The following is a 16338-nucleotide window of genomic DNA, read 5'->3' as shown; positions in this document are numbered from 1 at the left end:
CATACGCGACTCCCTTGTCCATTCGTTCCCTCCATCCCTCCCCACTGATCTCCCTCCTGGCACTTATCCTTGTAAGTGGAACAAGTGCTACACATGCCCTTACACTTCCTCCCTTACCACCATTCAGGGCCCCAGACAGTCCTTCCAGGTGAGGCGACACTTTACCTGTGAGTCGACTGGGGTGATATACTGTGTCCGGTGCTCCCGATGTGGCCTTCTATATATTGGCAAGGCCCGACGCAGACTGGGAGACTGTTTTGCTGAACACCTACACTCTGTCCGCCAGAGAAAGCAGGATCTCCCAGTGGCCACACATTTTAATTCCACATCCCATTCCCATTCTGACATGTCTATCCACGGCCTCCTCTACTGTAAAGATGAAGCCACACTCAGGTTGGAGGAACAACATCTTATATTCAGTCTCGGTAGCCTCCAACCTGATGGCATGAACATTGACTTCTCTAACTTCCGCTAATGCCCCACCTCCCCTCGTACCCCATCCGTTATTTATTTTTATACACATATTCTTTTTCTCACTTTCTTTTTTCTCCCTCTGTCCCTCTGACTATACCCCTTGCCCATCCTCTGGGTCCCCCCCCTTGTCTTTCTCCCCGGACCTCCTGTCCCATGATCCTCTCATATCCCCTTTGCCAATCACCTGTCCAGCTGTTGGCTCCATCCCTCCCCCTCCTGTCTTCTCCTATCATTTTGGATCTCCCCCTCCGCCTCCCACTTTCAAATCTCTTACTGGCTCTTCCTTCAGTTAGTCCTGACAGAGGGTCTCGGCCTGAAACGTCGACTGTACCTCTTCCTAGAGATGCTGCCTGGCCTGCTGCGTTCACCAGCAACTTTGATGTGTGTTGCTTGAATTTCCAGCATCAGCAGAATTCCTCTTGTTCCAGGATTTAATGGCTTGTCATGTGAAGACCATTTGATGACACTGGGTCCATATTCACTGGAATTCAGAAGAATGAGGAGTAACCTCATTGAAATCTATCAAATGGTGAAAGGCCTTGATAGAGTGGATGTGGAGTAGATGTTTCCCATGGTGGGAGAGTCTAAGACCAGATGACACAACCACAGAATAGAGGGGCCTCCTTTTAGAATGGAGATGAGTAGGAATTTCTTTAGCCAGAGAGAGAAGAATCTGTGGAATTTTGTGTCGCGGGCAGCTGTGGAGGCCAAGTCTTTATGTATATTTAAGACAGAAGTTGATAGATTCTTGATTAATCAGTGAAGGGAGATGGGAAGGAGATTGGGTCTGAGAGGAAATTTGGATCAGCAATTATGAAATGGTGGACTCAATGGGCCATGTGGCCTAATTCTGCTCCTATATCATATGGTCTTATGAAAGCATGCTGGGCTGTAAGTAAGATTGAAACATATAACCTTTAGACCCCCGCTCCCATCTATCTTGCAGGGAAATGTATAGTCTCTGGATAACAAAATCGTAGACCTCAGAACAAGATTGCAGTAGCGAAGGGACATCAGGGGCTGCTGTGTACTTTGCTTCATGGAAACATGGCTATTTCCCACCATTTCACATGCAGCGCTGCAGCTAGACGGCTTCCCCATTCACTGTGAAGAAAAAACAACTCACTCTTTTAAGGGTGGGGTTGAAGAGTATGCTTCATGATTAACTCATCGTGTTGCACAAACATGCAGGTTCTGTCTTATTTCTGCTCACCTGGCCTGGATCATCTAGTGGTCAAATGTCATTCTTTTTATCTGCCAAGGGAATTTTCCTTCATCATGCTGTCAGCAGTGCACATTCCTCCTCAGGCCAATGTCAGACAGGCTCTGAAGGAGCTAAGCTCCATAATCAGCAGGCATGAACTTGGTGTCTTCACTATCATTGTGGGAGATTTCAACCAGGCCAGCTTGAAGAAGTCTCTGAACGACTACCACCAACATATCACCTGTGGAAACAGAAAAGCCAACACACTTAACCACTGTTATACCACCATCAAGATCGCTTACCGTGCCATCCCACAGCCACACTTCAGAAAGTCCAATCATCTGGCTGTACTTCTACTCCCAGCATATAGGTAGAGACTAAAGACCGCAGCACCAGTGGGGAGGAGCATGTAAGTATGATCAAGGGAGGCAGACAAATGCTTACTGGACTGCTTTGAGTGAGTGGTCTGGACAATATTCAGGGATTCATCTTTGATCCTGAATGAATTCGCCGCGGTTATCACCAACTTCATCAAAACCTGTGTGGGTGAGTTTGTGCTTTCAAGAGCAAACCGGACATACTGAAATCAAACGCCATGGATGAACCAGGAGATTCATAGTCTGCTGTGGGCTGGATGTATGGAATTCAAGACCGTTGATCCAGAAATACACAAGAAGTCCAGGTACGACCTATGGAAGGATATCTTAAGAGTGAAAAAACAATTCCATTTGAGGTTAGAGGTGAAATCAGATGCACATCAACTTTAGCAGTGTTTGTAGTCCATGACTTCCTGCAAGGTGAAACTTAACATCATGAATAGCAGTGATGTCTCACTCCCTGATGAGATCAGCACCTTTTATGCTCACTTTGAAAGGGAGAATAAAACTACATCCGGGTATGCGAATCCCTGCGGCATCTGGTGACCTTGTGACCTCTGTCTCAGAGGCCCACGCCAACATATCTTTCAAGAGGGTGAACCCTTACAAGGCGTCAGACCTTGACGGTGTACCTGGTGCGGCTCTGAAAGCCTGTGCCAACCAACTGGTGGGTGCGTTCAAGGACGTCTTCAATCTCTCACTGCTGCAGTCAGAGGTTTCCACCTGCTCCAAAAGTGCGGCAGTCATACTACTGCACAAAGCAGGGTGAGCTGCCTCAACAACTATTACCCAGTGGCATTCACATCTACTGTGATGAAGTGCTCTGAGGGGCTGGTCATAGCTAGAATAAACTCCTGCCTCAGCAAGGACTAGGACTTGGACCCACTTCAATTTGCCTATCGCCATAATAGGTCCATATTAGATGTGATCTCACTGGCTCTCCACTCAGCCTTTGATCACCTAGACGATAGGCTGCTGTTTATTGATTACAGCTCAAAGTTTAACACAATCATACCTTCAGTCCTAATCAACAAGATCCAAAACCTGGGTCTCTGCAACTGGATCTTTGACTTCCTCCTCGGAAGACCACAGTCAGTGTGGGTCGGAATTAACATCTCCTCCTTGTTGACAATCAACACTGGTGCACCTCAAGGATGTGTGCTTAGCCCACTGCTCTAATCTCTCTACACCCGTTACTGCGTTGGTAGGCACAGCTCAATTGTCAACTGTAAATTTGCCAATGACACAACTATTGTTGGCAGAGTTTCAGATGGTGACGAGAAGGCATACAGAAGTGAGGCAGATCAACTGCAGCACCCAGAGAAAACTCACCCAGGAAAAACTGGTAAATGGGTTTATTTTCACCTTGGGTGAGGTATGGTGAAAGACCTGCCTTGCATATTGTCCATACAGGTCAATTCATTACAACAGTTCCCTGAGGCAGTACAAAGTAAAGCAATGACAGAGTGCAAATCTTACTCTGGAAGCCCGTAAATCAGGATTGATCCTGGGTAGCTGTAACTAAAAAGCACCAGATCAACATATTGCACACTTGTGCCTCCCAAGTTGTTCAAGCTCTGAAAGTCAATGGTGTTGTAGCCATACAGGCAAATGGAAACTTTTCCATCAAACCTCTGACTTTGTTAGTGAAAAGATTTTGGAGTTTAGGGAAATGAATCACCCAGCACATGATACCTGATATCTGCCCTGACCTTGTGATTAAGGTTATTTATGTGATTAGCCCAGGTGAACTTCCTACCATTGTTAATTATTGATAGAGATAGCCTTGGTGATGGTAATACCATTGAATATCATGCGTAATTAATATTCACCGCTTGACACATTTATAGCAGAATTGTTAATTTTCCACTTATCAAATCATGCCTGACTGTTATTTATGTCTTGCTGCACTTGCAATTAACAACAAGCCTTCCCATTTCAGACTTTGCTGACGGAAAGAAGGTTATTGATGAAGCAGCTGACGATGGCTGGGCCCAGGACACTAGTCGGAGGAATTCCTACCACAATGCCCTGGAGCTGGGATGACTGACCTCTGGCAACCACAACCACTTCCCTTTAGGAGAGAGGTTTCCCTTTGAAGCTCGCTTTCAACTACGTGTCTTGATACCGTTCACTGTCTTGAGGTTAAGGGTCGACACTCTCACCTTAACTTAGTATTCAGCACTGGCCAATGCTCAGAAGAAGATTGTGACAAGGTCTGGAGATGTGTGGGCTTGACAAAACTCAAACTGAGCATTGCTTAGTAAATGTGGAATTCAGAAATTTGCCGTTAGAAATGCTCTGGCCTTCTGGCAGTTGCATTATCTTAGTAGGTCTTCACGGAAATGGTAAAGTTAATGCAATTATATATTGCAGTTAGAATACAGATTATGTATTTGAATGTGGTAATTAAATAAAGCTGGAAGAAATTTTCACTATTAGTGATCACAAAACCACATTACTGTTATGAAAATCCATTTATTTCAATGTCCTTTGAGGAGAGATTCTTACACTCTTACCCTTTTTGGAACTTGGCAAAAGATTGAGTACAGTGCAGTTGATTTTTATGTCTCTTTTCATGTCCATTAGCTTGATTTCAGTGGCATAAGTTTCAATTAAACAATCGCTTCGACATTGAAAATAACTTTTAAAAGTGCATTCCCTCATTCCTTCAGAGTTTAGTTACTATCAATAGGTATTAATAGCCGAAGTCATTGAAATGTGCTCCCTGTAACACGAGTTTAATTAAATCTTTCCAGATCAAAATTCCAAACATGCATTATTATGAGATCTCTGGTTATTTTGGCAATGCCTTTAATATGACTCTTCTGCCGCTGGAAACAGTTGCTCACTGATTGTCAAAAGATGACCCGTGACCACCAGAAGCTGGACTTAGACTGCCTGCGCTTATTTCATGCAGAATGTCAACAATCAAAGGAAAGAGGAAATCCCTCTTCCTATTAGTCTGTGTTGCATTTAAATACTGACACCAGAGTTGAAGGGCCAGTATACAAAGCCCTGAACTGCCAGAAGACAGATTCATTATTTTGAAATAAGAGGAATATAATCTTACACTTTATTGTTCACCTGCAGTACACCATTTTGGTAGCTTTTGCAATTTATTCTGCATTGTTATTGTTTTATCTAGCTTAATGCACTGTGTAATGATTTGATCTGTTAAACAGTATTCACAGCAAGCTTCTCATTCTATCTTGCTATATGTGACAATAGTAAACCAATACAATGTCACTCCCTTGAAACCTTTTAGCATTAACAACACTTAATATTAGATTTAATTTTCCCCTGCCCCATGTTCTCCAACTTCATATGAAAATGTTAGTATAATTAGACCGAAAACATAAGGAAAACAAAGCTTAACAACTTTGAATTGTGGGGGAGGGGGTTAGGGGAAGAGTTTGCAATGGATCAAAAATATACTTTTTGCTGGAAGGAAATCCAAGGATTCAGGAGTTATAATTATACAAAAGTCTTAGGTACATATACTGTATGCGTATATATATATATATATATATATATAACCAGGGTGCCTAAGACTTCTGCTCAGTACTGTATTTGTCATTGTGGAGCGGAGAGTGAGTTTGTAAACCTGGCGGGAGCAAAGGATGTTGGGAAGGGCGAGGGTGGAGTGCCACAGGAGGGGTGTGGGACAGGTGGCAGAGAAGAAATGTCAGAGGCGGGTGTGCAGACACACCCAGTCCTGAGGCACCAGGCAAGGTCATTTGCTTCCAAACAACTGGCTTATTGGTCATTACAGAATATCTCTCTGGTGCTTCCTGCTCCCTCCCCTCTCCCTTCCTCTTTTCACAAACATGATTCCCCTCTCCCTGTCCCCTTCCTACTCTCAGTCCACAATAGAGACCCATATCAGAATCAGGTTTATCATCACTCACATATATCATGCATTTTTTCTGCAGCAGCAGTACAGTGCAATACATAAAATTACTACAGTACTGTGCAAAAGCCTATACATATATATGTGTGTGTGTGTGTGTGTATGTGCCTAAGACTTTTACACGGAATTGTAGCTCTTGCAAGTGACATACACTTCTCTGTTTTGCCATGTTGTGAGATTATCATTGCAACAAACAGAGACACATCATGAACATTATTGCATACTGATAGGCTAGATGGATGCCAGACATATCTTCGCCAGGGTGGAGGTGTGATAGAACTTGAAGGGGAAAAACCACTCCTGGTTTCAGTGTCTGCCAAACCCAAGAATTACTGAAGACACCCAATGCAATGAAAACAGCAGATACAAAGAACAAACAAATGAATAGCTTGAAGAGACCAGTCAGCGGTATGGACTTTCCTACAGTGACTACTTTCACACTCATCATAAGGCCCTGCTATAGATATTGGCTGTAGAGGAAGTCTACAGTTTCCATGCCTGAGTTCCCCGATGTTTATACAACAGCTATAAATTTGGAGTACTTGTTGTCAGATTACAGGGTATTAGTCTTCTTAACTTATGGGCATTGTAAACTTCTATAAACACATGTTACTCTATATAGAAAAATTCCAACCTCAAGAAGCTGCATAAACAGTTTCATGACCTCAGAAAATAAAATAGAAAATACTGGAATTATTCACCAACCAGCAGAAAAGGGAAGTTATGAACCTTGGATTGTTGTACTTCGACAGATCTCAAACTGTAGAAGTTGTTGAAGGAAGAGGTCCCTCCGCCATTTTTTCAACAAGCAGCTCTCCAGGAGAGGGAAAAAAAAGATAAAGACCATGAGGCATAAGAGCAAAGTGCCATTTTACCACTTCATCTTCCCCGAGAATACATTGAAGCATACAGTGAAATGCGTCTTTATATTAATGACTGACACAGTCCAAAGATGTGCTATGGGCAGCCCGAAATTGTTGCCTTGCTTCTGACACCAACCGAGCTTGCCCGCAACTCAGTAATGCTAACCTGTGTCGTTGGAGTGTCGGGGGAAACCGGACCACCCAGAGGAAACCCACACGGTGATGGGGAGAATAAGCCAACTCCTTGCTGTCAGCAGGAATTGAACCTGGGCCACTAGCACTGTAAAGTGTTATGCTAACCCCTACATTACCATGCCGCTCCTAAACATCAGGCTCAGATTTTACAGTCAAAGTCCATTCTAAGGTCAGGTCAGAACTCTTTCCGGAGGTTTCCCTTCATCAATTTCCTGCAGGTTGTTAAGAATTTAAGACCCCCTGCATGGAGGTGCTGGGGATTGAGCCTGGGAAATTCATCCATGTAAAGCTTGCGTTCTTCCGCTGAGCTAGTCACAACTCTGGGATGAAGAGCTTGGGGAAGGATGGCAGAGATAAATCCATTCTCAATGTAAGAGATTCCAAAAGGATATCTACTCTTAAGCGAGCACACAGGACATTTTGGTGAACTGTGCAGATAGGCAAATCCATTTACACCTATGTTGAAGTGTTCTTTTATCAAATGAAAAAAGCCATTGCAGTATACTTTTTATGTAACTTCCAAGCATTGACTGTCTTTGCAAAGGCAGCTAAGGGCTCCTGATCAGCAGAGCAACCAGTACTGAAAATGTGCACTATACAGCATGTATAATACATTAAACATGCCTGATAGAGCAAAGAAATGGTGCAACCTACAACTGGCAGTAAAATAACAAGGGATTCTCTTCAGTGAAAACATATTCAGTTGCTGAAAACTGAAGCAAAAATACAAAGGAAATGAATAATGACATGTTAGTAGACGTCATACTGGAAAAAGTTTAGTAATGCTAAGAAAGGTGTGTGCCTACTTTAGAAAATAAAGACAAGACAAAATTGAAGTAAAATTGGCCTAGATTTCGAATGAGAATAATGGCAAGTCATTATTATGCAGTAAGTGGGACAAACACATTCAGCGTCCACAGCTAAGTGTGGAAATCAGGAAGATGCCTCTGTAATATCCTTGTCCTCTACGCACTATGTTGCTGATAGATATGATCCTTTAACCATAACTCATAAGCTGCCGTTCTCGTCGTCCAGTTACTCACTAAATATAGGAAATACTGGGGCTGATTAATTAATGAAGTAGCTGCTTAACAAAATAATAAATAATTAGTATCAAACAGGTTCCCCAGTCACGGATGGAATACCATTCTTACTGAGTTTAGTTAGTTGGAGATTTCAATTAAAAATAGATTTTTACCTTTCCTTTATATTTTGTCTCTGTCTCACTCTTTTAATAATTGATTGTGGACTTCAGGAAGAGGAAGTCAAGAGAGCACACATCATTCCTCACCAGGGGATCAGTAGTAGAAAGGGTAAACAGTTCCAAGTTCCTGGAAGTAAACATTTCTGAGTATTTATCCAGGTTCCAACATATTGATGTAATTACAAAGAAGGCACAAGAGCAGCTAAGTTGCATTAGGTGTTTGAGGAGACTTGGTATGTCATCAAAGGTTCTCGCAAATTTCTACAGATGTACTGTGGAGAGCATTCTGACCGGTTGCATCAACGTCTAGTACGGAGGGGCCACCGCACAGAATCAGAAAAGGCTGCGGCAAGTTGTAAACTCAGGCAGCTGTATGATGGGCGCTAGCCTCCCCATCATCGAGGACATCTTCAAAAGGCGATAATTCAAAAAGGCGGCATCCATCATTGAGGACCTCATCATCCAGGACATGCCCTCTTCCCATTGCTACCATGAGGGAGAAGTTAAAGGAGCTTAAAGACACATACTCAATATTTCAGGGACAACTTCTTCCCCTCCGCCACCAGATTTCTAAGTGTGTAATGGACTGATGAGCACTGTCTCATGATCTTTTCTCTCTTTTTGCTCTACCTATTTAATTTTATATATTTTTAATTAATAAAATTTTATATATATACACTTCTTATGGTAATTTATAGTTTTTATTATTATGTATTGCAATGTACTGCCGCCACGAAACAACAAATTTCATAGCTCAGGCCAATGATATTAACTATGTTTTATTAACACAGGCCAGTGATATTAACATTCACTGTGTTTTCTTTTAACTCAACTGAGTAAGGATGATTTTAAATTAATTTTTATTTTCTGATTTTGACTCTTGTGTCAGGAAGTTCCCGTGACTGAGCTGTTGAAAAGACTCGCTGTTTCCTCACACTGAATCTCCTGCAGAGAATGCCAGACTGAATCTGACACCTGACGTGAATAAGTTTATGCTCAAAAGCCTGCGTAAACTCTGTGGTCAGCTGTCCTAGGATTCTGGATGATGATGGTGAGAGGAGTATTCCCCTCAGCTCTTTCCCTCTCATGGTAATCCTGTCATCCTACTATACTCTCCCAGGGCATTAACTACCAGCTTCTCAAATATCACCCACAGAAAGACCAACATTATAAACTCTGACGGCTGCATCATCTCCTTCCACAGTCAAGCCTCTACCACTGATTGCCACCCCTCCTAAGGCACCAAATTTTAAAATGTTATCCTAATTTACAAATCTTTTCAGAGCCTTACTGAATCATGTGGAGTAAGCAGTGTCCAACACTCCTGTAACTGTAAACTTCTTCCTATTTCTTCAAACATATTTGCTTTCCTGTCACTTTTAAAACCTCCAAGAAGCTTTTTAAAAAATTCAAAAGAAGTTTTGTTTGAGATGCAAAAGATTTGTCAGGAGATACAAAAGTCTGAAAGCACATACCACTAGTCTCAAGGACAGTTTCTATCCCACTGTCATAAGACTACAGAATGAACTGTTAAGATGGACTCTTGACCTCACAATCTACTTTGTAATGGACTTACATTTTATTGTCTGCCAGCACTGCTCCTGCTCTATGACCGGGATACTTTATTCTGCATTCTGTTATTGTTTCAATATATTGATGTGATAAATTAGAGTCATTGAGTTATAAACCACCGCAGCATAAAACCAGGCCCTTCAGCCCATCAAGTCCATGCCAAACTATAATTTTGCTAGTCCCATTGACCTGCACCTAGACCACACCCTTTCACACCCCTCCCCATGGTTTAAACTAATATGGCAGGGAGGGGGATGGGAACCAGGATGAGGATGAGCCAGCAGGTTTACAAGTAGATGCTGTAATATGTAACATGAATGTAAGGAAGGACAAGCCAATGACTGGGTACTACTGCAGTCAGAGCAAAGAGTTAAGTTATACCACGGAGGCAAAATTCAAAAAGGAGAAGAATGCAGCACTGAAGGTGCTGTATTTAAATGCACTGTGTTCGGAATAAGGTGGACAAACTCGTGGCGCAATGAGAGATTGGTGGGGAGGACGTTGTGGGCATCGCTGTGTCGTGGCCGAGAGAAGGTCATAGTTGGAAGTTTAACATCAAAGGATATACTTTGTACAGAAAGGATAGGCAGGAAGGTATAGGTGGTGGTGTGGTTCTGTTAGTAAGAGATGGAATTACATCTTTAGAAAGAGGTGACTTAGGGTCAGCGAATGTCAAGTCTTTGTGGGTGGAGTTAAGAAACTGCAAGGGTGAAAAAAAAATTACAGAAATCATATATAGGCCTCGAGTAGTAGATGAGATGTGGGGTTGAGATTGCAAAGGAATGTAATAAAGGCAATGACACAATTGTAATGAAGAACTTCAATATGCAAGGGGATTGGGAAAATCAGACTGGTGTCCGATTGTGAGAGAGAGAATTTGTTGAATGCCTACAAGATGGGTTTTTAGAGCAGCTTGTGCTCAGGAAAAGCTATCTTAGATTAGGTGTTGTGTAATAACCTAGATTTTATTAGTCAGCTTAACAGAAAGGAACCTGTAGGACACAGTGATCATAATATGATTGAATTCATACTGCAATTTGAGAGGAAGAAGCATCAGTATCACAGTGGAATAAAGGGAATTACAGAGGCATGAGAGAGGAGCTTACCCTGGTGGACTGAAGGGAGATACTGGCAGGGATGACAGCTGAACAGAGGTGGCTGAAGTTTCTGAAGTTTCTGGGTTCACAAGGCACAGGATGGGTATGTCCCACAAAAAAAGAAATTCTCAAATGGCAGGGCTTAGCAACCGTGGCTGACAAAGGAAGTTAAGGACAGCATAAAAGCCAAGGAAAGGACATATAAGGTAGTAAAAGTAAGTGGGAAGTTGGATGTTTGGAAAGCTTTTAAAATGCAGCAAAAGGCAAATGAAAAAGCTATGAGAAGGGAAAAGTTGAAATGTGAGGGCAAACTAGCCAATAATTTAAGACAGGATACTATAAGTTCTTCCAGTTATAAAAAGAATAAAAAGGAGGTGAGAGTTAATATTGGACCACTGACAAATGATGCTGGTGAAGTAGTAATGGGGGACAAAGAAATGGCAGATGAACTTAATAAGCACTGTGCTTAATTCTTTACAGTGGAAGACACTAGCTGTATGCCAGAGGTCCGTGGGTGTCAGGGAGCAGGAGTGAGTGTCATTGCTTTTACAAAGGAAAAAGTCTGATGCAAACTCAAAAGTCTTAAGGTGGATAAGTCATCTGGGCCAGATGGACTACATCCCAGAGTCCTGAAAGACGTTGCTGAAGAGATAACAAATGCATTGCTCATGATTTTTCATGAATCACTTGATTCTGGCATGGTCTTGGAGGAGTGGAAGATTGCAAATGTCACTCCACTCTTTAAGAAGGGAGGAAGGCAAAAGAAAGGAAACTATAGGCCAGTTAACCTGACCTCAATGGTTGGGAAAGTGTTGGTGCCTATTATTAAAGATGATGTTTTGGGGCACTTGGAGACCAATGATAAAATAAATCAAAGTCAGCATGGTTTCTGTAAAGGGAAGTCTTGTCTGACAAATCCGTTCGAACCTTTTCAAGGAAGTAACAAGCAGGGTGGACAAAGGAGAGGCAGTGGATGTAAATCACTTGGATTTTCAGAAAGCATTTGATAAGGTGCCTCACATGAGGCTGCTTAACAAGATAGCATTGCAGGAAATATACTGGCATAGGTAGTGGAATGGCTGACAGGCAGGAGGCAGCGAGTGGGAATAAAAGGGCCTTTTTCTGGTTGGCTGTCGGTGACTCGTGGTTTTCTTCACGGGTCAGTATTGGGACTGATACTTTTCACATCGTTTGTCAATGATCTAAACAGTGGAATTGATGGCTTTGTGGTAAAGTTTGTGGATGATACAAAGATAGGTGGAGTGGTAGGTTGTGCTGAGGAAGCAATGCAATTGTAGCAGGACTTAGACAAATTGGAAGAATGGGCAAAAAAGTGACAGTTGGAATACAGCATTGGGAAATGTATGATAATGCATTTTGGTAAAAGGTACAATAGTGCGGACTATTATCTAAATGTGGAGAAAATTCAAACATCAGAGGTGCAGGGGGACTTAGGAGTCCTCGTGCAGGACTCCCAGAAGGTTAATTTACAGGTTGAGTCTGTGGTAAAGAAGGCAAATGCAATGTTGCCATTTATTTCAAGGGGAATAAAATTAAAAAAAAACAAGAAGATAACGCTGAAGCTTTATAAGACACTAGTTAGGCCACACCTGGAGTATTGTCAACAGCTTTGGGCACCTTATCTCGGAAAGGATGTGTTGTCATTGGAGAGAGTCCAGAGGAGGTTCAGGAGGATGATTCTGGGAATGAAAGGGTTAAAAGATGAGGAATGTCTAGCAACTTTGGGCCTGTACTCACTGGAATTTAGAAGACTGTGGGGGGGGGGGATCTCATTGAAACGTACTGCATGTTGAAAAGACTAGATAAGGTATATGTGGAGAGGATGTTTCCTCTGGTGGGGGTATCCAGAACTAGAGGGTAATTGAGAGCCAACCTTATAAATCAGAAGTAAGGAGAAAATTTATTTTTAGCCAAAGAGTGGTGAATCTGTGGAAGTCTCTGTTACAGACTGCAGTGGAGACCACGTCCGTGGGTATACTTAAAGTGGAAGTTGATAGATTCGTGATTGGTCAGGGCATCAAAAGATATTGTGAGAGGGCAGGTGTATGGAGTAGAATGGGATCTGACGAAATGATGAAATGGTGGAGTAGACTCGATGGGCTGAGTGTCTTATGGTCTTGTGGTCATCCATGTGCTTATCCAAACTTCTCTTAAATGTTGAAATCAAACCTCCATACTACACTTTTGCTGGCAGCTCACCCCACACTTTCACCACCTTCTGAATGAAGACATTCTCCCTCCTGTTCCCCTTCAACATTTCATCTTTCTCCCTTAACCCATTTCCTCTAATTCTAGTCTCATCCAACCTCAAAAGGAAAAGCCAGCTTGCATTGACCCTATCTATACCACTCATAACCTGATACACCTCTATCAATACACCCTTCATTCTATAAAGGTCTCCCCACTGATCCGTACAGATGGCATACTAAATGAGGCTTTTCACTGTACCTTGGTACATGTGTAAACAAAACTTAAAAAAACAATTTTCCAATTTAACTCTTATAGTCAACAGTAGCTGCACTTTTACCTCTGAGTCAAAGGTTACTAGCTTAAACCAGGATTTGAGCTCAAGGTTACTTCATACTCAGTGAATATTTCACTGAAGAAAATTATCATTTAAAGTAGTCACTAAAGAAGTCACCCACTCTTAAATAGAAATAATTCCAATTTAGTGCTCGATAGGATAAAGTATTGTCTGAACATTTATTTTGGGGATCAAATACCCATCCCAAATTAAATAATTTATATTTTATATGAATAGAAAATGTATACCTCGGATCTTAAATAAGATTTTGGGTTTTGCTTATATGATGCGAATTTTATTTTTTAGAACTAATTTTAATCTATCTGGAAATCAAAAGCAACAAAAAGTTATATGGTTTTATACACTGCTTGGTGATATTTTTAGTATACTTTTCATATATTTAAGAGTATATTCTGTGTGTCAAATATGCCTGACTCATGCTATCTAGGCAATATCAACACTATTTATTTTTTACTGGTCCTATCAATTCCCGATGTGAATGTTGTACACCTGAATGGTCAGTGCTCATCATCCGAAGGATGTTAGGTACAACCTATACAGTTATTTTACATTCTCAGCTATTCTGCCCAGGAATTATATCAGGTTTTTCTCCGTTTCTAAATTTTCTTGGATTATTACTGTTCTCACACTTATACATTTGATCATTTTCTTTTCTTTCAGTAGATTCTGCTTTGGAATAGCTCAGCATTTTTAGTGCCCATTTTCCTTTTCTTATCAAGAAAGGTTTCAGTATTAACCACTGTGTCCAGTTCTAGTGAGAAAAGCTGAAGAACACAGGGCCTGATTTTCAGCACATTCTGAAAGCAGCTCTCTATTTTCCAGATCTATCTGTTTGAAATAGGCACAGATCATTATTAGCATAGGATGGCAGTAAACGGAGTCTGGCTTAAGGTTGCTTCTAATTTCAAGCAAAATGTAAAATCACCTTAAGGCACACACTGACCTTCAAATAACCAGTGTCTGCCAAATAGTTGTAGCATGGAACGAGCAGCTGCAGAAGAGATTCATCAAAGCAAAGCAACTCTGGCAGTGAACCCATAACTCAAGCACTCTTAGCCGGGAATTAGTACTGAGTACATACACACACACACACACACACACACACACACACACACACACACACACACTTACAGAATATCCACTATTATTCAGTTCCAGGTTGTGTTATCTCTTTACGTTCTCTGTTCCAGCAAGCTTTTTTTCCAGATTTTTTTCACTTTTTAGCATTTTAACCTATCCCATTACAGAAACAACCGAGTTAGGGCTCTGCCTCTCTTTAACAGCATTTTCATATTACAGGTCAAATTCACAAAGCCACTCATCAATCCGCAGCCTACTTGCATAATAACTGAAAGAACAAGTTGCTGTAAGACAAATGGAAAATACTTTTGGGAATCTTTTTTATCACTATTCCCATGATTAAGGATGGCAGTTAGTTTGATATGCCTTTGCTTTAACTAAAACAGTGTGGTAAAAACTTCATGTAAATCTGTTTCCCATCATGTAACATCTGTATGAGAGGACACACTGTAACTATTTAATTCTAAATATTAAATAGAGCCTGAGAAATGAGCAAACATAAAGGCCCCTTGGGTGTCTAAAACTATCTGGGAGGAAAGTACAACATTTCCAGCTTTCAGCATGTTTTACTTTGGTTCAAATTTGTAGCCTGTAAGATATGGACAAGTAAATACATAGACTTCAGGGCCACCATTTTGCTCAAGCAGAAAGTTTGCCATTTTAAAAGTTCCAAATATTGCATGAAAACCTAATTATAGCTCCCTCGATTGGATTTCAAATTCAGTGGCTGTGTGTATTTATGTGGTCTTCTGCTCCTGTAGCCCATCCACTTCAAGGTTCGACGTGCTGTGCGTTCGGAGATGTTCTTCTGCACACTGCTGGTGTAACATGTGGTTATTTGAGTTACTGTCACCTTCCTGTCAGCTTGAACCAGTCTGGCCATTCTGTTTTAACCAAACTCATTAACAAGGCATTTTTGCCCACAGAACTGTCACTTACAGGATGTTTTTCACACCATTCTCTGCAAAATATAGAGACTGCTGTGCGTGGAAAAACTCGAAAGGACAGCAGTTTCTAAGATACTCAAACAACCCCATCTGGCACCAACAATCATCCCACAGTCAAAGTCACTTAGATCACAGGTCTTCCCCCATTCTGATGTTTGCTCTGAACAACAACTGAATCTCTTGTCCATGTCTGCATGCTTTAATGCATTGAGTTGCTGCCACATGATTGGCTGATTAGACATTTGCATTAACAAACAGGTATACCTAATAAAGTGGCTATTTCTAGATTTGAACAGTTTTCTGTTTCAGGGCAGAAATTTGAAAGGCAGAACATTGTTTAAAATTAATCCCAGTTACTGCAAGATGTGTGCGTGCCTGGAGTGCACTGCTAGTGATGGTGTCAGAGGCAAATGTGATAGACGCATTCAAGTGGATCATGAATGTGCAGAGACTTGAGAAATATTGATATTGCGTAGACAGAAGCTATTTGTTTAGTCAGGCATTTGCGATGGCAGAGTTACGATAGCGTTCAATGCGAGACCTTCGTGTACATCCATGAAAACAGTTTAACTTACCCTTGATGTCCTTTTCCCTTTCAGGGTGGATCAGACCTGGAGTTACACTCAGAATTCTGTTCTTTGCAGTAGTAGAACCCGCTCCCGGAGGCTCACGACCGGCCACTTTTCAAAATCCCAAGGATGCGGCCTAGAAGACAAGCGCACCTTCGGGGTTCCGAGGTTTCGCCGCCCTGTGGACAGGCTGATTCTAACCCGGTGCCATTGACTGAAGCATCGTGGGAGAAAACAGAACATCAGGAACAGCGGATCAACTGTTGGAGGCTCTGTA

The 16338-nt window shown here is 41.7% G+C and overlaps 1 long non-coding RNA gene across 1 annotated transcript in view; it reads left to right on the top strand.

Annotated features, from left to right (window-relative positions):
* LOC140195875 (uncharacterized) overlaps positions 1-4790 on the top strand; it is a 30679-nt gene extending 25889 nt beyond the window's left edge. The window contains exon 3 of the long non-coding RNA XR_011885559.1: positions 3998-4790. This is a non-coding gene — a long non-coding RNA (uncharacterized lncRNA). The remainder of the gene's footprint in view (positions 1-3997) is intronic.
* Positions 4791-16338: the final 11548 nt, after the last annotated feature.

This window comes from Mobula birostris, chromosome 4 (genome assembly GCF_030028105.1).
Source record: "Mobula birostris isolate sMobBir1 chromosome 4, sMobBir1.hap1, whole genome shotgun sequence".
NCBI classification, from domain to species: Eukaryota; Metazoa; Chordata; class Chondrichthyes; order Myliobatiformes; family Myliobatidae; genus Mobula; species Mobula birostris.
Note: the sequence above shows the minus strand (reverse complement) of the source record. Positions and strands in the feature narration are given on the sequence as shown.